The 26,926-nt window shown below is 39.6% G+C and overlaps 1 protein-coding gene across 5 annotated transcripts in view; it reads left to right on the plus strand.

The window, feature by feature from the left end:
* The window catches only part of TENM1 (teneurin transmembrane protein 1), a 776,824-nt gene that overhangs the window by 460,952 nt on the left and 288,946 nt on the right, over window positions 1-26,926 (plus strand). The window contains exon 1 of one of the 5 annotated variants that reach the window (XM_077186192.1): window positions 8,704-9,185. The exons of 1 other annotated variant lie outside the window; for it this stretch is intronic. The gene's annotated coding sequence lies outside the window, so the exon portion shown is untranslated. Of the gene's footprint in view, window positions 1-8,703; window positions 9,186-26,926 lie in introns of those variants that run through there. 3 more of the 5 variants (XM_077186190.1, XM_077186193.1, XM_077186194.1) reach the window with 3 other exon arrangements.

Below are 26,926 nucleotides of genomic sequence, written 5' to 3' on the forward strand. Positions count from 1 at the left end.
CTTGCTATAGCACTGTAAGACTCAGACACCCTCCAGTTACAGATTATTACTGTCTGTCTGATAAATAATTCCTGTCCAATTCCATTTTGACTTAAGACTGTTTCTAAAAAGATTCTTTTCTGCTTAAAAAAAATCCAGTTATAGAACAAATGTGGCCACAATATTCTACCTATTTCACTTTTTACTGGCAAGACAAATCTTGCAAATTCATTGCCTTTTCCTGGCATTTTTATAGCCACCTGCAGTGCTTATTTTCATTGCAGTGTATTTTGTATGATCATGGGTGTCCACACTCTGCTTTCCTTGACTCTCTATCCCCATCACCACTGACAGTATGTTCTGATGGGAGGCAAGTGAAAAAAAAAATAGTGGGAATATTTAGCTTGTACATGTGCTCTTACTTCAAACTATTGACATGGTTAGTAGTGAAGCACCAATTCTAGTTATAGAACCTGAGATTTTTATACTTGAAGAACGGCTCCTTTTAAAACTTTTCACAGTGATTAAACACTCACTATTTGTTATGACCAGCTGCATAATCTAACTCTTTACTCACTCAGAATCAATAATCTCTTTCAATATATGCTGATAGCAATGACCATAACTAGAAGACAGTAAGGGCTGGAAGGACAATGATGATATAAACCTCACTTGAAGTGCTGAAAAAATGATTGTGTTTTTTGTGGCTATTCAGGAGTATTATCTCATTGGAACAATTGGGTTGAATAAATTAAAAGGAATAGTTTGTTATAAATAGAGTGACTGTGAATGCTTTATATGAAAGTGGTTTTATCCTGTTTTCTTTTGGTGTAATGAAAAAAGTGATCAATCATAGAAGTAAAAAATAAGCTGGAAAGGATCTCAAGAAATTTTTGATCTTACTCCCACTGGGAGCCTGGACCTTTCAAGTTTGAATATTCCCAAAGATAAGACCCCTCCAGGCAACATGTTCTAGTATTTCCACGATGAAAACATTTCTCATAATATCTAGCTGTAATTTCTCATGTGTGCCTGTTGCCTTTTTTCCTGTCCCATGCTGCTGAACTCACTCCAGAAAGTTACTGTCTGCCTTGCACTAGGGGAGCTCTACACCATCTGTCAGGTGTGGACTCAGACATCCTGCAGAGAGGCACAGCAAGGCTTCCCCACCTGCTGGATGCAGCCTGGCCTGCTGTCTTCCAGGGGTATTTTGCTAATTCTTGTTCAGTTTGTTCCTCAGGATTCCCAGGTGCTCCTGCTGTCCTGCCTCACCTCTCACTGTACAGGCTCATGGCTCCTTCCCACTCACATGCAGGACTTTGTGTGACCCTGAGTGAACTTCCTGAGGGTCCTGCGAGCCCTGGGCTGTGCAGGGACCACCCCTCTCACTTGCTATTATTCACAAATTTGCCAAGTGTACACTCTTGCCCACTGTTCAGGCTGTTAATAAAGGCATTCTATGTTCTTCTGACATCAATAGAAGATAAGGAATCTGACAGGTATCCATGTGGATGGATGAATGGTTGATTGCTGTGTGTTCCTGTTTTTCCAAAGGAACTATAAGAATTTACAATATTTTAAAAGATTAAAAATTTCTTAATGAATCTTGAATAAAGAAATATATCTAGATTTTCCTGAACACCTGCATGATCATGATGCAAGCCTCAGAAGAGTTTGTGTGAAATATGTCTTAATTTATTACCTCAAAAAAACCCCATGTCCATCAGTTTCAACCTGCAGTTTTTGTGGGAGTAATTTGAGTGACTTTGCTAACAAGCACAAAGCTGGAAAAACATGGAATTCCGTTGTAAAAATTTGAAATTCTCTATTTGCTCTAGTGTAAGTGATGCTAAGGGATGAAGACATCTGACAATCTTCTACACCAACCTTTGTCATTTTCAATAAGTATTCCAGAAATTTGCTAATGGATTGTATCCTAAACTTTGGGTCATTTGGTTTGTTTCATTTGAGTTGAATTTCTGATTTTGTTTGGTTGGTTTTATCTCATAGATAACGTATTTTTTAGCACAGCATCCTTTTTTATGTTACTTATCAATTTTCTGATAGTTTCAGCCTCAGTTCTGAAGACAGTTCGATGTCTTCCTATCAAGTGAATTTTGGGTACAATATTTGAAGTTGCTAGAGAACAGTAGCGAATTAGTCCAGCATGACTCTCAATTACCTTTGTTATAGGACAATTGGGATACTAACCTAGGCCATAAATTTTATTGCAGTTTCTTACAAAAGTGAAGGTGAACAAGAAAATTCAAGGCATCACAATTGTCAGTGAGATGCCTCTTAAAAACCATTTAGTTTAAAAGCATTTGACATAATTTAAAAGACATTTTTTGCAAGCTTGCCTCCTAGGAAGCACTTGGGAGTCTAAGTAAAATTTGAATGTTTATGTTTTAAAGCACTTTTAATGCAAGAAATCTGTGTATAATTATCTCTAATTAGTCATCTCTTCCACTGAGACTTATACTAAGCATTTAGTTTTCCTCTACAGTAGCTATTTCCCAGGCTTCTTTAATAACTAGGACTGTCTGACAAGCTGATCTCAGGATCAGATTTCAAACTCATCTTATTCCATTCTACCTGTTGCTTCAGGACATTTCTTAATGAGGCCAGAGTTACTTTCATGTCTAATTAAGCTGAAGAGATTAAGATATTTAGGTCTTGTTTTTGTATACTCTCCTAAGGGAAAAGTAAATACATAAGCAACAGAGATCAGCAGAAATACAAGAAAGAAGAAAAGCAGCAGGAACACAGGGGATTATTATGTAATATAAGGGAGCAGGAAAAGGCTGGGTAGATTATCCTTCCTAAAGTATGTTCACTTGCGTCAAAAAAATATTGCACTGAACTGTGAATTCTCCCTAACATGATAATGTGTATTTATCAGATGAACCTAAAAGAGAAATATGGAAGAAGGGACTTTATGTCTTTATAAAATATATCTGAAAACAGATCCTGATTAGGATTTCCTATTTATATAATAAACTGGAAGGTAACCATGAGACTGATGAAACAAAGTACCCAAAATACTCTATTAAAAATGCCTTTGTTTTTTATGTTCCTTATCTTCTCCAGTGTCAGCTTTCAATGCAATGAGAAGTTTATTATTTCATTTGGGAAAGAAACGATCCCTGTTTTATGGAAGCTTAATCTCTCTTCAGAAGTGCTTTACCTCAGTTCCACCCTAATGGGCAAGTGGATAGACTCAAACCTCTTTTAGCATGCATTCATATTCCAGAATGCACATTTCAATTGAATATTTTTCAACAATGTTTTTTAATAGTCATCTTTCTTAGTAAAAGGTCTTTCAAATCTTCTCGTTTAGGTACAGCTTTCTGCAGTACCAAAGAAGTTCCCTGTAAAGGCAGCAAAGCATTTAAACTAATCTTTTCATAACTCCAGCTCCTTTCAATTACCTGGCAGTATACTTATTTATACATTTTGCATGTTGCTTTCATGTGAATTTATGGGTTTTCTCAATTTTTTCTTAAGATCTGAAAATATATGGATGCTCTTACATTTTTTTGCCTTTTTATTCATGACCTAGAATTCATTTTTATTTGGGTCTTGGAGGGAAGCTGGGAGATCCAACTGGTCTGTTTGGAGGGTTCTGGAATTCAAACCAAAATAATGAAGAAAAAAGTTCTCTATGTCAGTTGGAAATTGACTTTTTTCCCTCAGTTTATCAAAAAAAGAAAACCCAAGAGTCTAATTTTAAACAAAAAATTTTATCTTAATAGATAATATTTCTTATAATTAACTTAAGGCAAATGAAATAGCTGGAACTACACATCGGCGGCCACCACCCAAGCCAGGCTTCCTGGGAAGTGGCGAATCAGCCCCGGTGCCAGGAGCATCAGCACCACCTTGTGTTCATGGGATGGGAAAATCAGCCCGGAACACGCCTCCCCAGGCATCGAAACCGCAGCGCTTCCTCTGCTCCCCATAGCGAGCTAACGAAGGAGCCATATTTGGGAGAAAGATGCATCATTTTTGCTACTGTAAGTTTAGAATAATCGATATATCCAAGTATATGAGAATTTATCAGGAAACTTGCTTGCATTTTTGGTTAGGCAGCAGCCACAGCACATGAACAGCTCAACTGTTGCCAGATTTTTTCAGTAGGCATCTTGCAACAAGATAGCTTAGAGGTGAATTTTGTGACAATGTTTTGCAGTTATTTACAGGAGTTCTTTCTGAATGTGAGACATGACACTGTAAAACCTATTCTTTTCTTTGAAATTTTAAAAAGGGAACAAAGGAGACCGGTGTCATAGAGTGATGGAGAGCCTTGAGAGAGAGTCAGTATCATGTTTGGATTCCTCTTTCATAGCTGTAAACATCCTACAAGGCAGTGCTGATTCCTTCAGTCTTTTGCACGGTAGAAGCTGTTCTGTAAACAAATCTATTTCTGGTACATTTTTCCACCAACTTGACTATGAAAATGCATCAGTTTTAATTTCTTTTTCAAAAAAATCCACTTCTCTCTATCCATTTGGTTCTGGGAGTAGAGTTTCTGGAAAGAAATATCTCATCAGAAATTGCAGTTACTTCTCTTTTAGCTCTACTATATGAAGTACAGTTTCTAGCAGAAATTCTGGGGCAGAACCCGTTCAAGAACTGGTAATAATATGAGAAAGCAATTTCATAGAGAGTTTTCTACACCTCAGTGTATTTAGCCTAGCTTAACAAAAGTCAGGTCTGCCATCTGAGAATGAAACAGAATAGCAACTGTCCCTACTTTCTGGCCCCTTCTTTTGGTCTAGAAATTAAAAATTTCTGATTGGTGTTTCACAGCTCACTTTCACCTTTCTCATCTTTAAAAATTGAATGTCCCCAGATTAAGTGCAAGACCTTGTGCCTGTATGTCACTTTAGTGTGATGTATCAATTTTCAGCACACACATAACTAGAAAAACATAAAATGAGATGGTATGCTCATAAGTGTTAAAAAAATTATCCTGATTCTTGTTTACCCTCCAGTTTGTGCATCATTACAGAGAATTTGCATCGGGGAAAGTTCAGCTTCTGTTTTGATCATCTTTTACATCCACACCTCATGCACTTCTTTCAGACTGATGTAAGGTATCATTTTAAAAAATGGATATTTTCCAAACCCACGGTGCAAACTCTGCATGATGGATCAGTCTCATTAGTTTTATCAAGTATAAACCTGGGTTTTAAAAAAACAATGCAACCTTGTGTGATATGGTTGGGATCCCATGTTGATGTACACCAACAGGCTCTTCCTCAACAGTGTCCTTTTAGAGGTTGACAATGTCTCTAATGTCCTTGTAATTTTTCTCCCTGTTCCAAAAGAGGCAGGGCACTGTTATTAGTGCTACTCAGTCCCTTCTGTCACTTTCTGTCAGACAGCTGGGATCTCAATGCCCTTTATATTTGGGTAGTTTCTAGCAGTATTAAGGGACTTACTGTAAATATTCCATCACCTTTCTGGAATAGTTTTTTTCTGTTGAAAAGACAGAAAGAAACTAAGTCTTTCCAGTACCTGACAGGTCAATGAGAGAGCTGTAAGAGAAACTTTTTACAAGGACACGGAGTGACAGGACAGGGGGAATGGCTTCAAGCTGCCTAAGGACAGGTTTAGATGAGGTATTAAGAGGACCTTCTTTGCTGTGAGGGTGGTGAGGCACTGGCACAGCTTGTCCAGGGGGCTGTGAATGCCCCATCCCTGCAGTACTCAAGGTTAGACTGGATGGAGCTCTGAACAACCTGGTCTAGTGAAAGGTGACCCTGTGCATGGCAGAGGGTTGGAATGAAATGGTCTTTAAAGGTCCCTTCCAATAAAAACTATTCTGTCATCCTATGAAGTTGAGCCTTGTATTTTGTGTATTTAGCATTGGGATGTGGCTGACCTCTTGCCTCAGTGTTTTGAAGCCTGTTAACTGTAAGAAGGAGTAACTTCTACAAATGGCAAATCAAACAACCACTTCAACTGTTTAGGGAAGTGTCATGTCTCACAGTCATCAGGAAAGCAGTCTAGTATAAACTGGAAAAATTCCCCAGAATTTCGGAGAAGTTTTTGAGGAATTCATCTGATTGAAACAATAGAGGCACAAAGAGGAACTTTCAGCATCTCAGAAGCATAGACTGACAGAACTTTGGGGAATGGTGATAATCCTACCCCAGGTGGGTTGAAAAGTTCCTCTTCAGCTGTGAGACCAGCAGCTGTGTCTCAGGTCTCAACTCAGATTGTTGCAATGCAGTCAATGATCTTTATTCCTACAGGAGGCATGAAAATAACTTCAAAACAGTGCTTCAGCATAACTCACCAGGTAGAGACAATGACTCACTCAGGAGGCTCAGCTGAACTTGAGTGAGCCAAAAGGTGTCAAGCCAGTCCTTAGCATCAGTGTTGCACCTGTGCACGTGAGATAGCTTCTCCTGCTACTTACAGAGAAAATCTCCACTGCAGAGAGCTGTAATACTATATAAACCTACTTGTGTAAGAAAACTTCATTTGGCACCAGCATATCTAGCAATTTTTACTTGCTGCTTTCTTTTAAACTAGTTTAGCAGGCTTGGCTGTGAAATCAGAGGGTCAGAATTCTTTTTTCTAACTGCATTTAGGTTTGATGTGCTTAAGGACTCTAGTTTCCAGGTATAAAAATATTCATCCTGATTCTTGGAAAGCTCTCTATCCGTATCTGTTCCTTCTACTGGAACATTTCCCCATAACTCTTATTATCCCACGGGATGCCCACAGGGATCTGCTCCTATTTCTGTTGGACCTTGCATGTAACACACCTGAAATTTCACACTTTCTTCTGCATCATTCTCATGGAATAATATATAGTATCTGTGTGGTGCTCCAAGCAGATCTTTTGAGTTTTTTTAACTCATTAGGGAACATCCATGGGTATCTGAAATTACTATATGTATATATATATATATATATATATATATATATATATACACATATTCATCAGACACTCCACTTGATACCTGGCAACAATTTTCCACTGCTGAGTTGATCCACTTTGTTTCATTTTCCTCAGCAGTGGCTGAAGAGACAGAGGTAGAATTGAACATCCACCTCCAATGGTTATCTTTTTATGCCTTCCCTTGATGAAGCTATCATCTTTTTATGACTACTATATGTTAATGACTACAACAGGCAATTCTCTAGGATTCCAAGAAGAATTAATATTAATTTGTGTTCCTTGTCTGCCCACAGCAGACCAATATTTACTTGACTTTGGTACTATCTTAAACCCTGGAATCCAGATGGGTCAGCTGTCTTGGTTTATGTTTCTGTGACTAACATGGTGACTTCACTCAAGATCTTTTTCTTTCTTTGGTTTTGAGTTCAATCCATGGTATCGAATTTTTGTGTAAATGAAAAACAAATGTTAAAGTCTGTCCAGAGAGAGAAGAAACCAAAACAAACACGTCTACTGGGAAGGAAATTTGCGTTTTACTTTAGGCTCAGAAGAACTCAGACTGATCTATGCTGCTGAAGAATGACTCTATCTACCAGGACTAAATCACAGAAATTTGAGAGGACTGTTTTGGCTTAGAATAATTAACTTCTAGAAATAGTTAATGATGAATATTGTTGAATAGCTTCAAGATTATTGAGAAATAGATTTGGTTACTTCTGGCTTTTCTGGGCTTCGTATGAAAGTAATGTATAGAATAACATGATTTTACCTAATTTATTGTTTTTTATTTATGCATTCCATGATATTATATAGGTACCTTGAAGATGTTATTTTCCCCAAATACTTATGTAAACACCATAAACTATCCAAAGGCAGTACATTCTGGGGCACAGTACATAGTAAACAAAAGGACTCCACTTTGGGTGGTCTGTGCAGAAACTTACGAACTACTTATAAAACCTACAAGGAAGTAACAACAATAGTGAATTGCATGCTTTTTCCCAATGTTTTCCTGGGACTGAATGCACAAGCTAAATGACGTAAATAACCTCAGTGATTTTTAGGAATTGATAAGTATGTGTATGCAGTATCCATGTGAACATAGACCAGGATGGAGACAGACTGATGAGCCAGTTCCAGCCTCAGAGGCACACTTTTTCCAGTTCCTTGCATTTCTTCAGCACAATAAAATTTTTACGAATAAGTGCTGCTGCAGAATTAGCTGCTATGAAAAGAGAGGTGGTAATAACCTTTACACCTTGTATGCTTTCTTGAGTAGAAATGATGAAATTATAGAGATCATCACCAGCTGAAGTTCCCCTCCACTAACACTGTTATCCCTCCGGGACGCTTAATTGAGGTGGCCACCGGAGATCCCCACTTTAATAAACTCAGATCGCGAAAGGAAAGCTGCTGAAGCACCTTGTATAAATCAGCGTCCCTCTCCCAAGCCTTGATTCTACTATCAGTCTGATTTCCCCAGCAAGGTAAATTATTTAGGTGTTCTGCGCTACATCCCAAGGCAGAGGCCCGCCGGTGCGGCTTTCTTTCCTCCCTTTCCCCGGGACGAGCGGCGAGCCGGGGCAGCATCCCTCCCTGAGGCGAGCGGAGCCGCCTCACCTGCCCGCAGACTTGCCGAACTCTGCCCAAATCCTGCACGGCCACGGGCGGGGCCCCCTCAGCCGCCGCCACCGCCGGTCCCTCCCCCGGCCCGCGCCCCCTCATTCCCTCCCTCGCTCGCTCCCGCCCGCCGCGGGGCAGCCCCGGCGCCGCTCGCGCCCCCTCAGCCCTCGCCCGCCGAGGTCGGCGTGAGGCGGCTCGAGGCGCGGCGGCGGGCAAGGCGCCTGCGCAGCTCTCCCGGGCATGCTCATTAACAGCGGAGGAGCCGAAAAGGGGAAAAAAAAAAGAGAGAAAAAAAAGAAAAATCCCACCCTGAGAGCGAGCGGCGCCGCTGACACTACACCCGCCGGAGAACAGCGGCGGCGGCAGCAGCGGCGGGGCTGCGTCGCGCCGGCCCCGCGTCCCTTCACGCCTCGGCTCCCAGCGCCCGCCGCGGGCAGCTGCGGGGCGAGCCGCGGTAGCAGCAGCCGGCGCGTCCCCCCGGCGGGGCGGAGGGGCCAGGGCGGGCTGCGGGGGAGCCGCCGGCAGCGGCGATGTGGATTTATACTGGCCCGCGCCGCAGCCGCCGGGGAGCGGGGCGCGGGCACCGCACCTAGAGGCGATGGGCGAAGCCGTCGGCGGGGCTGAGCCGGGGCGCTGCTGAAAGTTCAGCCGGTGGCCGCGCTCGGTAAGTTTGTCGGGGAGGCGGGAGCGGCGCCGCGGGCGCCCGAACTTCGCGTTTCGCGGGGGGCAGCGGCGTCCGAGCCGGGGCGGCGAGGGGAGCGCCGGGCGCCGCCGGGGGTGCCTTGCCCCGCCGGAGCGGGAGCCGCCGGGCGCTCCCGGAGGGGTTTTTTGGATGGCACTGGGTGTGTACGTGCGGCTCCGTGTGCGCTGCGCGGGAGCGGTGCCGGCGGCGGCTGCCGGGCTCCGGGGCGGTGCGTGCGGGCACCGCGCGGCTGCGGGAGCGGGCGCCCGGCAGCGATGCCGCGCTCGGGGCTGAGCCCCGGCGCCCCGCACGCCTACAGCGGGGCTCCTTCGCCCGCGGTTACCGGGCGCGGTGTGTCGGCGCGGAGCGGCGCTCTGACCGCCCGGCCGCGGTGCCATCGCCCCGGGCGGCAGCGGCTCCCCGTGCCCGAGGCGGAGCGGGGCGCGGCGCGGTGCGCGGCTCTCCGCGGGGTGCGGCGAAAGGCGGGGCGCTGCCGGGGGCCGGGCTCCGGCTCCGCGCTGGCGTTGCGGGGCCGCTCACATGAAAAGCCGCATCTCGGTGCGCGCAGCGTGAGGCGCATCCGCCGGGGCAGCGGGACCACGCTGCTCCCAGCTGGAGGATGGAGCAGCCTGATGTCTCACCGCTCCTCAGGCGTAATCTGCTAAACGTGTGCTTGGTGTATTCCCTGCCGCCGGTTGTGGGATCTGGTAATCTCCTTTAGTCAAGGCGTGTGTACATCCAGGCGTTACACTGCTCTGCTGCTTCCAGCTGTTTTTTCTCTAAAACACCTTACGGCTGTAGCTCGTGACTGACGGTTTAAGCTTGGTGTATGCTCAGACCAGCTGTGGATCCGATTGTGGTACATAGTGAGGAACCTGCCTCTGTAGTATTAACTGTATGCTCTTACCGTGCTGAGTGGCGACGCGTTTACCTTAGCAGATCTGGGCTTTACGTGTTCTAATACTGAAATCGATGCCAAGAGCTCCCCGCCTTCCCCTTTATTAGGATTAAATATATGCTACCTCTTTAGGTTGTGTAGTAACTAACTATCTTAGTGATAGTCTTTTATTGATTGTTTTCCCAATATCCAAAGGTTGTAGATACCCATCTTGATTGTGCTGATGCTTCCCTGATAATTAACGGGTCAGATACACTGACTATGGAAATAAATACCAACTGTCCGTGTGGTGGGGCAAGCATCTCAGACATCTTCTGTGTCTCCAAATGGTTTTGCAGTAACAAACCCCCACCACTCCTACTGCCTGGATTTTACCTGCTAATTGTGAAGCTTAATGTAAAGCAGTTTGATATTTGAAGTATGGAATTGCTGGTGTTGTAGTGAGCACTTTGTGAATCACAGATAGCAAGATAAACTGTAGTAGGGGAAGAGCTATACATCAGAAGGTGAGACACAGCCCCAGTAGCTTTCCTTCTTTCTTGTCCATAGTTTCTTTTCTAAGCTTATATTATACATGACCCTTAATGCTGTGGATTAATCTCAAAACACTTTTTCACAGACAAAATGCAATCTTCCTAGTAGCCTGCTATCCCTACAGATATCATATTGATAACATAAATTCATCAGAAGTTGATACTGTAGTTTTAATATAACTGTGTGTCTTGGGGATTTTGGCTTGCTGGTTTGTTTTAAGAACTCAAATCTCTAAACTACAGGGGATTTTAGGAACCTCTTTCAGTCTTGGGTGTTTTGTATTGTTGTTTTTGGTGTGCCTTTTTTGTTTGTTTTTTTAATCACAGTTTTGTTTTAAAGAATGGTTAGAAGTTTTCTGAATAACACATACCCAATATAATTTTTCTCTGAATATCTGATCTTAAAAAAAACCTCAATCAAAACCAAATAAGATCCCAAGAAATTTATATTTCAAATACTGAAATAAAAATCCTTTATTTTAAAGGGAACAGTTCCTTTCAGTTGCCAATTTTTAGGTATTTAAATGATGTGTATAAATAGCAAACGAGAAAATTCTTATTAAAAGCAGCTTTTAAGAATGTGGGAATGCAAATGACTACTCTCAACACTTCAAGTAGTCAGATGTGAAAGTAAATGAACATACTGTATTGATGGCTTATGTGTAAAAAAGCCATTGAAGTGTATTCAGAGTTCTATAAAAGCAGTGTCATCTGAGGAAAACTGTGGCAAAGGAAATCTATTACTCATTTGATGTGGCATCATAGTTAAAATGGTAGTTTTGAAAACTGAAGCAATTACCTGGTTGCTCACACGTGTGCCTGTGGTCTCAAATGGAGGTGTGTAATGTTATGCTCTGCAGTAATGGTGTAGGAACAGGTAGATGTATACTTCCTTCTTTCCAATGAGATAGGAAATTTAGAGAATTGGTGTTGATGTTAATTGGAGCAGGCAGGACATTATTTCAATGTGATTCATGAGGTCTAAACGGTATGCATTTAATTTTTAAATGATCTTAATCTGAAAAATGTACGAAGAATAATGCTGCTTAATTTATCACAATCTCAGGGCTTTGAATATGGGAGAACAGTCCTCTTCATTTGGTCAGGAATATTATTTGTTCCCATTTTACAGACTGAGAGAACGATGTATCCTGTCTTTGCTTCGGTCACAATGACTGCCGGTATCTCACAATGGCTGTATGGGACTAGATTTTGAAATGTTTTAGAGTCCAGATATAAACTGGTGATGGAACTATAACTGAAATTCATGAGTTTCTGTTTTCTTGTCTGCTTGTTCATCTAGACGTGCCCGTTGATTGTATTCGACAGTTCAGCACAACTGAGTTAATGATAACTTTTGTGAGACCAAACAGACTTAATACAGTTTTGCTCTTTCTCTAAAGGCCCAGTCTTGAGTCTACTGAATTGAGGTCCAAAATTTTCTGCCTTCAAAGTTGTGAAAATGGATCAAGTCAAACTGTAGTTTGGCAATTGTTGGTGGAAGACAAGTTTATGTGTTGTAGTCACTAATCTGTTTAGCTTCTTTAGTGTTTTAGAGTGGTGGGTGCATGAAGTACTGTAATACTTGTGCAGCCTTTATATGAGTTAAGAAAAGGAAATACAGTGTTGGGGTTTTTTTTGGTCACCTTTATTTTGCTCACCTTTAAAGTTCAGTTATACTCCCTGTGTACAAACTTTAGATTTCCCAAGATTTTTGTGCATTACATACACAAGTTGATGACAACTTAGCTTTCTAAAACCTATGCAGAAGTTACCAATAAATATCACAGTATTAAATCAGTAAGGAGAATTTCACAGACTCAGAATAGTTTGGGTTGGAATGGACCTTTAAAGGTCATCCAGTCCAACTCCTCTGCAATCAGCAGGAATATCTTCAAGTAGATCAGGTTGCTCAGAGCCATTTCCAACCTGACCTTGAATGCTTCCAAGGATGGGGTCTCTACCACCTCTCTGGACAACCTGTGCCAGTGTCTCATCACCTATACTATAAAAACTTCTTCCTTAATCTAAATGGACTCACATTCAGCTGGAAGCCATTACGCCTTATCCTGTTTAAGTCTTTGTTGTTGATAGCAGTATTTGACTACGCTCCTTTCCAATGAATAAATAAAAATCATTCTTGTGTCACAAATTAAAATGTTTGCTGTGCTTGGGGAAACTACATTGAAGCTAAGACTTGTGAAGGTTTTGGTTCAGAAAAAAATACCGTGTTTAGAAAAAGTTTTTGATTTTTATGATGTAAGGTTGTGTGGAATCCTAGGTGGACATGTATTAAAGTGATGCTGTTGCTCTCCTGTAGAGGTTGATTTAGTTTTCCACTCTGTTGATACAGGAAATTTACAGGTGGTTATCCAACCTTCTGTTCATCACCAGTGCTGCATTTCTGTATGATGCTGGTTTGTAACTGGTATGACAAAGAGAAAATCTCATTAGAGAGCAAAAAGCTCTGTATCTAACTTTAGTCTAGGTAGCATGCAAATCTCTCCTCTGTGGTGACAGACAGACCAGCCAGCTGCCAGCATCTCAACCTTTCCATTGTTCTGCTAGACCAGCACTGCATCACTGAGGGCTTTTGTATCTTCCCAAGAGCATCATCATTATTTTACCAGCTAGATACTTATTTTAAAAGATTGAGCATTTTGCTGATGTAATGATAAGTGGCATGTTCAAAGTTTATTGAAATCACTTAGAGGTAGACTTGTCCCTCCCTCAGCTTGCCATTTTACTAATTCACTTGTTGTGGTTTCTTGACCAAGGACACAGTACAGTAATATTTGGCTGGGCTATCTCAGAGGCACAGAATTATTCTGTAGTACAGCTGTAGCTGTAAGTTTTAGACTATGATAGAACTGCCAGTGGTAGCTGTCTCCAAAATGACTATCCAACATGTATCTTGCTATTGTTCTGCTTTCTGTGAATCAAACAATTAAGAAAGAGACAGAAATGTGCTATGTGTCAGTTGATCTCTATGAGTAAAATAAGAGGGAAATTATGTTAAATGGTACTTCTGTTGGATGGAAAGTAAGATTTTGATGCTGCTTAAGTAAAAAGGAGATATTAGTTATATTCTTATCTTGGCACTTTGATAAGCCTGTTCTTGAGATTCTTCTGTTGCATTTAATAATGAGACTATGCTTAAATGAGCAGATTTCAGTCCTCATCCATCTTTGCCTATGGCTGAAACCACATAAATATTAATTCCTTAAAAAAAAAAGTCTTTACTGGTAGGCTTAAAAATCAGTTCACATGGATGAAGCTGAAGTCTGCCATTGCCATCTAACTTCAGAAAAACTCCTTTTTTATTTGTTGATGTTTAAGTGTTTTTTGTTTGTTTGCTTGAAAACCTTCATACATCTAGAAATTTGATGCACTATAATGTTGGGGGGATAGAATATAAGAAAAATCAAGATAGTGTAGAAAGTAATCTCACCCCTAAGGAGTTGCAGCTGGGTTAATTATCAAAGATTAGGAATAGGCCTGACTTTACCAGGCCACAGCTGCAACTAAGGAAAAGAAGATGCTATAGAAGAGTGGGGTGGCTGGGTGAGAAGGAACTGGAGTCAGTGGCTGCTTTGTGAAGAAGAAAGAGTCAGTGCTCTGAGGAGCTGCCCACGAGAAACACCAAGCAGGCATGAAACTTTTGTGATAAGGAGACAACAGAATGGAACCCTTGCAATAAGATGACAACACTATAACATGGAAATCTTTGTGTATAAATTATAGCTGTCGTTAGCAACATGGTAATGCCACTGGTATTTATACTTGACAGGAGAAGTAATTTAGGTGGTTCTCTACTTTTTTTGAATAGCTTATGGGTGTTACCTGTTCATTTAATTCACTATATTAAATGCCATTGGTTCTACCTTAATGTGCCTTTAATAAATTTAAAAACCTGTTTGAGCAACGAAAAAGCACCAGAAATACAACTTTAGTGGAAATTGAAATATTAATATCAGTGATACAGGGTTAATTGAATGTCAGGAAAAAAATACCATCCAGAGGATGAAAACTCCTTTACTTGTAACTTCTACATTGAGAGTAATTTCAAGGTGTTTTAAAAGTTGAAATGAGTTCTAAAATGGTGGGGAAAATGCATCCTAAAACTGCAGTTTCTAACTTAACTGTTGCTGTTATATTTGAACACAAAATCTAAAGCCGTTTCCTGAATAATAATGAAACGAGGCATAAAAATTAATCTCCATAGAAAGTCCCTAAGGGGAAAACAAGACAGATGACTTTGTGAAGAGCATTCTGGTGTGCAAGGAGATGAGGCATTTCTCATATTCATGTTGCTGAGTAATCTTTATTTACTTACATGGAGTAAGTTTTGGTAGTTCTTTCCCTTACTTTCTTGATCCAAGGATGTTTGACTCTTCCTGCCCTTTCCACAGCCTGGGCATGTGAGTTGAGTGCTCTTGTTGCCAGTCTAGCTGGATTCTGATTATCTGTCAGTAAGTAACTGGTATTTTCAAAGCTTCTCTGTTAAAGTTCCAGTTAGTCTGAAAGAAAGGGAAGCTCTTTTCTTTTCAAGCTTTCAGAAGCAGTTCACTTCCTGCCAGCACTAAAGCTTTGTCTCTTCTGTGGCTTGATGTTGAAGCTTCTGTATTGAACTCAGCATGTTTCCCTTTTCTCTTGAACTGATGAAGAGTCAAAATTTAATGTAACAGATTCATCAGCCGGGAGTGAGGATGGGATTTATTTTGGAGAACTGAGATGTTGAAGACTTGTGTATTCTCCTCTGCTGAATATGGAACCTGCATGTTGGATTTCTTGAGTTTGTGTGATTGGGTATTGAATGGAGCAGCTTCAGGGTTCTGTTAGGTACTTGCCATGTTACCTTTTGTGCTTTCAGACAGAAATGGCAGATGTATGGAAATTGAGAGATGCTGGAAATCATCTTGTATATGTATGTGTGTGTATATATATATACACATGCTGTTACATTGAATGTAGACCATATGCTCAAATTAATAAAAATGATCAAAAATTAAATTAAAAGTTATTTTTATTTCATATGGCTCAGAATATGACTGCTGGATCGTAGGTGTCTGTGTCACTTGTGATTTAAAAACCTCTCTTAGGTTCTCTATGTTCAGAAGTTTTTACAGACATTCAATTATATTGTGTTTTATCATTGCTCACTACTGCCATGCCATAAATCATCAAGCCAACAGCAATGGGGCCCTTGAAATGTTTGTTAGTCATTCCTGCCCATGCTTAATGAGTAACCTTTGACATTTCAGTAACCATCAGCATGCTGGGTGCTAAGTGTACTGTCTACCTTGTTACCAGATGGAGACAAGTTCTCATTTTTAAAAGAAATTAATCAAAGTCAAATACAGGAATGACACAAGAGAAATGTGTATTTCTGCTCCTTTTCCACATGTGCTTTTGTTTGTAGATAACTAAAAGGCATAAAATCTTTCTAATGTGTACCAGTTCTTAACAAAGAGAAGCTGTGAGGAAGGGTTTGCAGCTCTTATTCCATCATAACAGTTGTGGTCAGCATGCAAGGTGTTTACAGGGTGAGCCAGTGTCTGAGGATAAGCACCAAGAGCTCAGCTGTGTCAGTCAGCCACACAAGTCCAGCACCTTCATTACAGCTTGAAAATCTGGAACCATTTCTGCCTAAGTAATGTGTATTTATGTAATAACAAAGTGATAGTGAGTGAAATATAAACAGTTCTATGGTGGATGGTGGATTTCACACCAGAACATGAGAAGCAGCCGTAAATCAAATCATGGCTCTTCATATTTTAGGAATGTTTTACTTTATTGATTGAACATGGAGAGTAAATAAGAGTCACACATTTTAGGTTAGCAGATCTTTTTCTTTGTTCATCATCTTGCTGATCAATGGTCTGATCTAAAAATAATAAAATGTGTCTCTGACATCTGTTTGAAATAGACTGCTTAAATAGTGTGTTCAGCTTTTTTGTTTTGCTCTGCCTTTTTAATGGTGGGGATTGCCACACCTAAGGGATAAGTGTAGGGCTGCAGATTAAGTCGTAAATGCATCAAAATATTTTGCAAACATAAGTACCATATCCATTATAAATATTTCATTGGAAGAATATTAAAGATGTACTCCTAAATAAAATAAAGTTATTGGGAGCCCAATATTTTGTATAAAAAGGGCATGGCTATAGTACCAGGGTACCCTTAATAGTTGTCTTTACTTCCAGATAAAACTGAATGTTTTCTAGATTTTGGGGTTTTTTAAAAAATTGTCTTCTATATTAGCACTTTTCTATGTATGAAAATAGTTACACTTTTCTGGAGGAGATCTGTCTCTATCTAAAAAGTAACTCAGACTGCCTACATCTGTAAAAGGAAGAGCCTCAATCAACAATCATCTTCTATTGCATGTTACAATACAAATCTGCAGTCACCCTTTCTCCTCAGAATTTATAAGCTAATTTTAAAATATCAAGGAAAAGGCTCTAAGTAGAGTGCTGCTGTTCAGTGTCTCTCCACAGAGAGCTCTACCTGCTTCTTTCAGTGTGATAGTATGATACCAGAGAAACGTTGGGTGTTTAAGAGTTGAAGTTGGGAACCATTTAGGAAAGATTTGGGCAGAAAGGATAGGTGAGAAATAAATGGGAAGGGAAAGAAACCAGCTGCTCTTCTAGGCCAAAGCAAAACTGAATATGCTGAAGGTGATTTGAAAATTGTGCAGAATGAGGAGGTGAGGTGGAACAGGAGAACAAAGCTGTGTGACTGGAGCAGTGAGAAAGGCCAAGGGTGTTCCCCATTTGCTCTCATGTTCCAGGTAGGCTGCCACTGTTCCAGGCAGACTTATGGCACTGATAACAATTGTTAGCAAAATGCTTTTGGCAAATCTGAACTATTCTCAATTTGCCTTGACTGATGTAATCAAACACTGCTCTTCTTGTCTAAATATTTGTAGTGACCATGTACATGTGCTTCCCCTACCTCTGAGCTTGTGTTAGACTACAATGGGGTCCTGTGTAATTAACTTCTGGTATATTTTCTGTTTATGTCAAATCTCACAGGAAGATTTGTGACAACAGGGTCAGTAAAACCTTAGCTTCACAGCTTTTCTAGAAGTAGCATTGAAGGGAGTAGTTGGGACAGTGTTCTGAGACCCAGGCTGTGATCACTGGGGTGTCCCCTGCAGGGCCAGGAGCTGGACTTCAATGATCCCTGTAGGTTTCTTCCAGTTTGGGAAATTCTGTGATTCTCTGACCCATCTTCACACTGACCACTGAGACTGCTGTGATTTGTGAGGGAAGATGTAATGTTTTGGTGTGTGCATGGGTTTTGCTTATTTTCAATGAACTGTGACCCCCTCCTCAGATTTCTCATGAAGAGGATTACAGAAGTGAAGGAGGATGACAAATCTGGAACCAACTTTCTGCATTATTGTTTGGATAATGTATTAATGGAAACCTTACAAATGACAAAGTTTGAAATAAATTAGAAGTAGAAATGAGGCATTTTTCAAAAATCCCTCCAGTAAATGTTTATTTACTACTAACTGATATGCAGAAACAACTTCAGTATTAATTTCCTACACTGAGGATGAGTGAGATCAGTTCAAGGCTGTTATACCCTGAATTTGCAGACAGCTCATTGTAATTAAGGAATAAACCTCATAGTTGTTGCTTTGACTTTTCCCTGATGCTTTGCCTGGGGGTCAGAAATGTGTTCTTGATGCCTGTTGTCTGTAGGCACTAGAAGGCTTAAATAGCATTGTGCCTATTAACAGAAGTTGTTTGCATTGGTGCAAAAATTTCCCTCCAAAGCTGATTTAGTGTTCCAACATAAAAGAGCTGTGGAATTACAAGGCTGTTAATAGATGAGAAAACAACTATATGTACCATGAAGGTGATTATGACCACAGGAAACTTGTATCAAAATTGCTTTAGGTCGTAATGTTATATTATGGAAACTTTTAAAAGGTTATTTCCTTAAACTGTTAACAAAAGTGGCCTTCTGTTATGGTTTCAGCTCCTAGGGACAAAACCTTAAGTATGGTTTCTACTTTGTCTGCAGAATAAAACGAGCTCTTCTCCTGATAGTTATCCTGGGAGCTGAGCATCTTGTTCCATTTGAGTACAAAGGCATAGTTCATTACTAATGGGAAAACAAACTTTCTCTACCATAGCAATTCAAATTGAGCTCTCTGCTAAGTAGTGCTCATTAAAAAAATCTATCATTTGCAGGAATTACTATTTTAGCCCTTTTAAATGTTTCAATGCTTTTTCTTACATGGGATGAGATTTGCATATTTAAAGAAAAAGAAGGGCAGGAAAGGACACTGTTTCAGAAAGATTATTTTTCTGGGGAAGCACACAGCTAAAATTGGACAGTAGATGAGCTGTATAGGCCTAAGGGGCAATGATAACAGAATTAGTAGAAATAAAGATTTGTTGTTTCCTGCTTGCTGAAATAACTCATCTGTTTTGGGGAATATGTAGATGGCACTCCCTGCAGTGTAATTTATTATGTACGGTTTCTGAGGATTCCCAGATTATATCCAAATTCACTTTTCCCCTTCTGGTATCCAGTTAATGGGGAAATTAAGCAGCTCTGTTTTATCTGCTTCTGCTGCTTGGCCTTAGAATTCTGAGAGAGCAGTTGCACTCATCTCTGAAGGTGCATTGCCCTCTCTCCAGTGCAGCAATGTTCTCCCCTCCTGGGTGCCTTTTTATCCTCTCCAGTTCTTCCCTCCTTCCACACACCCATCAGTGGTATTTGGGAAGATCTCTGAGGGTGGATAGCCAGCAGTGGCAGAGTAAGGTAGCTCTAAATAGTCAGGTGTCAGATTTTTTAGCAGAACAGTTTCTGAAGCAGGACTGTAAAGTACTAAGTGCCTGTTGCACATTCCTATGTAGGCAGCTCTGTCCTGCTTGGGGTCTTACCCTTCTAGGTTTCAAAGCAGCAAAGCTGACCTAAATCTATACTCTCTCCATGGTCTTTCTATTACATGGAAGCTTTCTTTATAAAGAGAATCTAAAAAAAACCCATAAATGCTCTGTTGCAATTTTCAACTCTTGGGTCAACTTGTAAACTTCTCCAAGAAGATTGTGGGTGGGTGGGGAATTATTTTTAGAATCAGAGATCTGCAATGCCAAGTATGCATCCACTTCTGTGTTTTCTTAGTTATGACTAAAAGTCTAAAGATACCTCTTCTAAATCTTTCTCTTGACATTCCCTCAGCAACTTAGATGGAATTCTTTGCTATGGACAAGCAGTTTTACATGGGTAAAAAATTTTACATGGGTAAGGGGATAATGTGGGGGTCAGACATAGGGTTTTCTATACCAGATCAAAAAAATGGATGTTCTAGTTCAGTGTCATGCTTCTTGTCTGCAGTTCTCTAACAAACCCATAAAGAAGCAATGTTATTTTGACCTGGATACTCTTCATTGATGGTAGAGATGGTGGCCAGACACAGGAAGGTTCAGTTTAGTGTTCAGGTCCTGTTGGTAGTGTACCTCTGATCTGAACAAAGGCACAGTTGTAGAGAAAAAATATGTATATTTGGAGAATGTGCCTCTAAATAAATGAGCATTCATTCAAATTATTAATCTAAGGATGGGGACAGCATTAGCTAAAGAATATAATTCTCCTAGAAATTAGTCCTTTGTAATGAATGGCAATCAAGATGACAGTTGTCCATTTGAATTCTCAATACTTCCTGAATTGGACTTGCTGGAATTTTATTTCACTGAAAAAACAAATTAATTAAAATCAGTTAATTCCTCCTTTGCCCTCATATATATGAAACAATTTCAAAGGATATCAGATAAAAATCATTTCCATAGTAAAAGGTGTTTATAGAATGATGTAAGGAACTTAGCAACAAGTTGTTCTGACTATTTAAAACAATCCAAACTTTGAGTTTGGTTTTTGCACAACAATTTCGCCTTTTCCAACTTGCCTAATGGAACTGAAGCTGTAATTTGCAATGGTAAGGTGAATGGCTGGAGTTTAAAGGTCCTTTTCTGAATGAAATTTAAAGGTAAGTCTTATCTATGTAGTTCTTGAGGCAATGGACTTTTGAGCTATTATGGCTACATTTAAAAATGTTGATAAAATTTTCAGGTTTGGATAAGAGGGAAAAGTATTTGTAGCCTTCAGCCATGGAGTACTAGCTTTCCTGGGAGATGAACTGAGGAACAGCAGGTCGTAGTATCACATTTGTTTCTTATGCATTGTGGATCATGTTGCTGCTCACACTTCTCACATCTGTTTAATTTTTTAAGGCATTTCATTTTAAAGGCATTTAATTAATCTTTGGAAATATTCAGGAGAATAACTGGTTTGTGTTTTGAGGGTCACTGACACAACTCCCCTAATCTTTCTTCAGCACCTAATGCTTTGCATGCTATGAAGTAAATAGTTTCTGAGCCCAAACTTCAGCTTATGTTACTGTACTTGTACAGCAGAGGAGGTATCCAACAGAAAGTGCTGGTTGCATATGTGTGCCATTCTCAACAGAATCTGCTGTTGTTTTTCTTGTTCTTTCTCATATCTAAAGAGGTATCTATATCAGTATTCAAACAGCATGTCCAGAGACACTGAATATGCTGCTATTAAATAGTGAAAATTAGTGATCATAAAGTGAAACTGTGTGTACTTGGATGTACTTAACGTGAGTCATATAGCTGGCATTGGTACTGAATCAAGTGCAGTATTACTGGGAAATGATTGATATGTTGCTTTTATAACAGCATAACAGCTGAAGTGATTTTTCAGCATCATTTGGAAATGGATAGACTTTATTTTCAGTTGTCATAATATTCCACTTTAAAATAAATGTACCACCCAACAATGATGAATTTGTACTCTCTTTGTGAGTCAGGCTGATATTTTTGCATCACTTGTACTCTAAGCTCCATGGTAAAACTGAAGTTTTACTTGCCTTATGCTTGGCTTTTAATTTGGGCAGTCTTTTGCATTGTGCAGTACAATTTGGTGGTCACTAGGAAGAGTGTGTGAGAGTAGCTAAAGCTACATTTCACTGGGTGCCCGATTTCTAATAGTATATTTTGGGTTTTATTGAGTTATAGTATGACTAAGAACCACTAGCTGTAAATCAGTAAACATTCAATGAAATCTAGAGACTTTTGTTTTGAATTCTCTCTCAAATGTTGCCCAAGGTATATGGCTGGTATCCTTCTAAAATGGGGTGTAGACAAACTAGCACAAAAGATAGTTAAGACCAACACATCAACAATTTCTTCATTCAATCTACATGGTTTTTTTAATTACAGCTTTGTTAGATCTTCCTGCACACTCCAGAGAGGCCAATGTAATTGTTGTTTTGGAAATCAGCTCTTCAACTTGAGCTTGTGAGCAGAGGGCAACTTCATATTTAGGAGAAAAAGCCAAGTTCAAGTCTAGGGTGCAGAGAAGAGCACAGCAGTTCTGGATAGCCTGGCAGGATGGAAGGCAGCTACCATGGACAGTGTATCTTCAGGGAGTGCTCATACTGTTCTCCACACCTAATAATCAAGAATTTAGGAATTGTCATTCTCTCCCTGGTTGTATCTGTTTCCTGTGACTTTGTTTTCCCCAACTGTATTTGTTGTTTAAGTTATAATGATGCAATAGTGGATATTTGGATGATGTGGAAGTAAAGAGTTTGTACTTTTCCTTCTCCCAGATCTCCGATTTTAATTTTTTAAGTGGAGGTCACTTACTCCATAGTCCAATTTGAGTCTCTCTTTACAACTCTAAAGGTGGAAGTTTTTGCAAAACAGTCTTCTTCATATGAGCTTTCATTCCTATTTCCTGATACCAGTGGGAAAAAAACATAACATAACAGACTCCTTTTAGGCTGAAAAAAAATAAATTTATGTACATCTTAAACATTTGTTTCTATTTGCATGTTAGGATTGAAATGTATGAACACAAATACAACACGTTTGTCATCTTTTAAATTTGTTAAAATGTCAGTAAAGTAGTAAATATTTGGTTCTGTTTTCTGGCAGACTGGGGGCAGACAGTAGCTGCCTTCCAATTAGTAAAAGCCCTCCTACAGAACTGTAAAAGGTATTCTCAGTCTTTATCAGCTTTTAATTTTACATTATGGAAGTCACAATGGCCCACGTTGTTGTTAGCCTTCTGCTGGTTTGCTTATAAGCATCTCTCAGCTCATATTCTTTTCAGTTTTGTCTGAACAATTATGCCCTTTATTCTGCAAAAACATTTCTTGGACTTTTTTTCACACTTGATGTTTGTTTCAATTTTTGTTTCATCAATTCTCATCACTTTGTAATGAGAATAAGCCTCACTTTTCCTCCCAACTATTGGTTTAGTTGGGTTTTTTTACCTATGCTGCAAGCATTGAGGAGTTTTATGTGGTGTTTTGTGGACACAGGTATTAGACTTCATACAATAATTCCTGTTTTCTTTGTGTACATGTTAGATGTTAAGGTTTTGGCTTACTGCTTAGTCTAATACTATGTACCAGTAGTAGAGCACAATGACAATTATAGTTTGTCTATAAGACCACATTCTAGTCTTAGAGTTGGGGAGAATATTTGGGTTCTTCGGTCTGAAGAGAAACAAATTCTCCAAAATGCATTTTCCTAAGATACTGATTTCCTAAGACTACTGGTTAAGTGAAACATCCTAATATGGAAATTCAGTCTTGAATGGTGGAGCTGAGTTAAACTGTATCAACTTTATTTTTAAAAAAAGAACTGACTGAGAAGTTGTGAATATGGTGCTGCATAAGACCCTAATACTCTGGTGGTTTTCAAGAGAGATTTAGAACTGTTTGCTTTTTGAGAGGAAAATATTGTGACAGCTATGCTTAAACATGTTTTATGTGTTTAAAAATTCTTAAGGCAGAGTTAAAGGGGGAAAAAATCAAGAGATGCCCAAAACAGGCAGTTGGACATTAGTTCAGAGGAAGCTGAGACAGCTCTTTGAAGCTGTATAGATGTAAATTAAATCCTGCCATAGATCAAAACACTTTAAGGTTTCCTGTAATTATTTGCAAATTCTAAATTTAATAGTTTGGTTTTTCTAGGAGTAGACAGACTTTGTGCATGCAGACTTGTATACATGTGGTGTATTGAAGCCTTTCAAGTGTTTGTCTATCCAGTGAATTGTACTCAAAGGTCACTTTCCACCCCTCATCCCCCAACTCCCTCCTGACAAAACAGGTGCCATATCAATACTTTGTCCTTTGTCAATATTTGCAGCTGTCCTTAGAGTGATGATGTAAGAGTAATTGATGAGCATTTGTCTCACGTGACTTCCTCTTTTTCTTTTGGGCTGGGAATACCTCATTCATAGAAAAAAAATGGTATTACTTGCCATAAAATGTTCAGTATTTCAGGACTGTGCGCTTAAAACCTCTGTGTCTGCTTCCTTTGCATTAGGTTTCTGCATTTGTTCTAGTTTCTAACTCGTTCTTGAAAAGCAGTATCACAGCCAGTGTTTATGTAGAAAAGAGACTCATGAAACCTGCATCACCTCTCAATAATTGGTGTGAAGACCTGGTAATTGCTTTATTTTGTAGATAACTTCCCAAACAGGGAGTCTAAATCCTGTCTTCCACTGAGCCTGAGAAGCTGCTTTGTCCATTGGGGTTTTTCATTTAAGTTTGTGATGCCACTTCATATTCAAAGACCAGTGGTAAGTCTTGAGCACTATCCAGAGAGTTGAAATGAAAGGAAAATGAACTACAGAAGTTGCAAACCTTGAAGAAATAATTTTCTCCACCCTTTCATTGAAAAACATAATCACCAGTGTTCATGTTATCATAAAAACCCCTAATTTCTAGCCTTCCTTTTTTGTAATTCAATCATATATTACCCAACCAATTCACAAGTGTTATGGTTTGAGTGTAATATCCAAGGATCAGGAATGAAGAAAGTGCCTTTTTTTCACTACTGATTAACAGACACACAGAATGGACAATGGGGAGAGCATGTTTGAAACCCACGTGCCTTCAGATGGCAAAATAATTAATCTCTATTCTGACATAATTAATCTCTCTTTGACTCTTGTGTAAGTCTTGGACTGTTTTCCTTGTGTGCCTGGCTCATCTGTAGGAGCACTGTAGCATTTCACTCATAGGTGGGGACACTGCCAGGTCAGTCTGTTGCTCAGTTGATAAATGGTTTCTTTGGCACTTGTGTGACTTCTTGCCTGCACCATGTGGGAAGGTGGGAGTGCCCATGGTGTCTGTGGAACACAGAGGGACTCAAGTGAAAATGCAGTTTCCTTCTCCATCCTGTGATGTCGTGGATCATAGTGTGGCTTGCAGGATAAGGTGAGCCTTGGTGTCTGGCCTGAAGCTGTGGTACCTCTTAGATCTGCAGAAGAAGCAATAGTTGCTTTTGATGCAACACCTTAATAATTTCTGTCAAGTCTTGCTAGTTTTAGTATGAAATAGCTGAAATGCATCTGGGAGAACCATTCTTGTACTTAAGGCAATCCTGTTTTCTTACATAATGTTGAAATTTTCTTCTACCCCTCACCTACAGCTGGACTGTGAAAATTAGACAAACTTTTCAGAATATTTGAAAATGTGAGTCAACAAACCTGGAAGAACAGACATAGTAAGAGCATCACAGCAAATCTAAAATACACCGATTCAAGTAACTAGAAACCAGATGATTGTGAGGAATCTAAATAGAACTATTAACCAGGTAAATTAATTTGTTACTGCATAATTACCATATCTGCTGGAGTAAAGGATTTATTATAAATTCAGTGTTTCCAGAAAAAAATTCACAAGAAAGTTTCAGTTATTTCTCTTGAACATTCTTCTGCAAAAGCTTGAACAGTGCCATTATTTGGGATTTTTTTCTTTATTGCAATTCATGAGTATGATGTTATGAACATAGAATATTATTTTTAGTGTTCAAATCAGGAAAAAGCAATGCCATGTAGGTACTGATGGCAATTGACTGAAGCACAAAAATACATTTTGTTGCTTTTATTAAAGGCTGTGAAAGTTTTTCCTTTCCTTTAGACTCACTCACCTTGACATGGTTGTAAAAGTAAGAATAAAGGGCATGTGGCCTAGAGAAATGAAGAACCAGGATAGCATCCTTCCTGGATGGCCTTAAAGATATAGTAAACATAATTAGTAATTCAGTGGCAATTGTGTGGTAGTTTGTCAGATTTTGTTTAACAATCATCTGTTTCCTTCGTGTTGAAGGGAATCATTGAGAAGAAATTTAAACCATTAGAGTTTTGCATTTAGTTGATTATAATCTGTTTATTACATATGTACATAGACCTATGTATGTGTGTATATATATGTTTGTTCAAATGCATATTGTACATGGAAACTTTGCTATGTATTTTTTTTTCCAGTATCCTTTCAAAGTAGGTTGGCACTTTCTTCTTCTTCTGAGGGTAAATGCTGTGTACTGTGCTAAGAAAAACACTTGCTTGGCTTTGTGTAGGTTCAGGTCTAGACACAGAAGGGCTAAATACAGGTTAACCATTTCTATTTTTTGTTCTCTAAATACAAAAGAAATAAAGGTGATTTCCTGCAGATTTTGTCTTATCTGCTGTTACATCTGAGATGCCAGATCTTCTCTCTATGATCTTTTATTCATCATGAAAATACCCTGGAGCAGTTGGAGTTTCTTCCTGCAGTCTCCAGGGTATCCTTGCTCTTTTGTTCTTTATCTGTCTTGGCCCTGACTTGCCAGATGTGACAGCAGTTTCTGTGGCTGGCTGGAACGTGTGTGCTCACAGGCTGGCCACAGAGAAGGGGTAGGTGTGAAACACTCCATTTCCTCCAGAAACCTGGCTAGCTTTGTCTTGTATCTGCTTCTGGACGTCTGATAGAATAATTTCAGCTTGAAACCTCTGAATGATTTTAAGCAAATTTCACTCTGTAATCATTATAATTATGGGACAGAGATAAGGAAGGACTGGGAGTGATGGAGTAAGGAACTCATGCTGGTTTCCAATTGTTTGCATAAATTATACCCTGATTTAATATCTGATAAGCACAGGAGAAGTATCTAGTGGCCAATATGAATAATGAACCTCTGAATGCAAAATTTGAATGCTCATGGGAAAAGACTGAAATTGTATGGGGGTGAGATGATGTGTTCATTTTCTGTCTATTGTGCAAGCTAAGCTCTGCAGAGGTTGTGTCATCACAAAAATATTATTTTCAGTTAATTCTTCTAAGTACTAATAGCAATTTGTATAATTTCCATTGGTGAAGGTGTAAAATCTTCTTAATCAAGAAATGTTAAGGAGAAGAAATTTTCTTTTTAAGGAGCTTGCATAAGTGATTAACATAATTTTAC

Source organism: Agelaius phoeniceus, chromosome 14, assembly GCF_051311805.1.
Source record: "Agelaius phoeniceus isolate bAgePho1 chromosome 14, bAgePho1.hap1, whole genome shotgun sequence".
Lineage (NCBI taxonomy): Eukaryota > Metazoa > Chordata > Aves > Passeriformes > Icteridae > Agelaius > Agelaius phoeniceus.